Raw genomic sequence first — 1,782 nt, 5'->3', positions numbered from 1 at the left:
GGATCGTGGAGGGAGGGGAAAAATGAGGAGCTGATACCAGGGGCTTAAGTGGATAGCAAATGTTTTGAGAATTATGAGGGTAATGAATGTACAAATGTGCTTTACACAATTGATGTATATATGGATTGTGATAAGAGTTGTATGAGCCACTGATAAAATGATTTAAAAATATGGAGGGAATATATAGCTTTAAGTGTATAGTTACTGTATCAAAAAATTAATAAAAATAATACTGACTTTCAACATTCCAGGAGCTAGCTCTTTATTAAGAAACAGCTGGTATTAGAAGAAAAAGCTTAAGATGTACTGAAGATATTGACAAGCAAACAAAGTTCCAAGAATTGGTGCTATGTCAACTTAAATATGCCCGAAAACCTATGCAATGCTAGAAGCACTAGTTCCTCTAGCTCAAGAAATTTGGAAGACAATCACTTGGCAAACCTACTGGGAGAGGTCCATAAGTGTTCCCATTTCAAAGAAACACAATGAAGCAAGACACATGAATTAGCAAACAATATTAATAGCATAATTGTGTTGGGTATAATTCAAAAAATGGTTCTAGCCATGCATATATAGCATTTTGTCTCAAAACAACAAAAAGTAGTGGAAGTGACTATCTTACTTAAAGAAGGAAAGTGAAGAATGTCAGTTTGTATTGGGAAAATATGATAATATGCATTGCTGAAGGTCAAAGACCTGTTGGTCACCAGAAGATATTACATGAGCAGTATCAAGGTCCAATGATTACATTTTATAGGGTGCTGACTGGATACATAAACAAGGAATCACATAAAAGAGATATATATTATTGAACTACCAGATTTGATTTTCAGATTACCATGAAGTGGATTAGGGTTAGGTGAGGCAGCAGGCAAATGAAAGGAAAAGAGAATAATTAGAAATTACTGTACTAATTTTATCATAAGTATTTAAAATTTATCTGAAAGATGTTGGGTAATTACTACCTTCAAAAATGAAATGGATGGCCACATCTAACCTCCTGTGGATTCCCTATTGCTATTGAGGCAGAGGTCAGGCATGCCTCCACCCTCCTTCGTTCTTTACCATTTCACCCATGGCACCCTACTTCTATGTTGCATTCTCTCATTAATTGCAATCCCACCCAGAACTCACAGACAATACACATGATTAACAGAGTATTTAAAGTAATTAAGAGGTTACCAAAAGTGAGGATCAGTAAATAATAAGGACAGAGTCATTGGTACACAGCAACACCTCTTCTCAGCCAGTAACTATCCCTCTCTCTAGTCCTCAGTCTTTCAAACATAGGGTCCCTTGGCATCTTTCCCCCGGGACAGGAAGCCAACCAGCTGCTTTTTCTCACAGTCTCCTAGTGATGCTCCTCAACTCTGTTTCCTGGTCTCTGTGCTGCAGCCTCTGGTTCATCTGGTCTTGGCCTCCATCTTTTCAGACAGAGACGTCAAATGTGTTCCACTGCTGCTCTTCCTCTGATGGTCGTGGGGTCTCTCCACGTAATTGTGGAATGGCTCTTATACAGACACACATGGCTTAGGTGCCTTATAATTGTGCAGTTCAGTTATTTACTTGATATGACTCATTTAGCTATACTATTTGTAACTCACGTGGATTGCATCTATGTCCTCTTCTGGTGGATTTAATTAAGAGAAGTTGGGAAAGATCTTGGTAGGATTACATTAGTATAAGAATGTATAAAATGGTATAATATAAAAATAGTTGTCATTGATTTTTAATAGGAATACTGTATATATTGTGTATAAGCCAAGTTTGTCAGCACTTTTT

Source organism: Echinops telfairi, unplaced genomic scaffold (assembly GCF_000313985.2).
Source record: "Echinops telfairi isolate 266 unplaced genomic scaffold, ASM31398v2 ScPeMD7_11;HRSCAF=52, whole genome shotgun sequence".
In the NCBI taxonomy this organism is placed as follows: Eukaryota; Metazoa; Chordata; class Mammalia; order Afrosoricida; family Tenrecidae; genus Echinops; species Echinops telfairi.
This window is presented reverse-complemented; position numbering follows the sequence as displayed.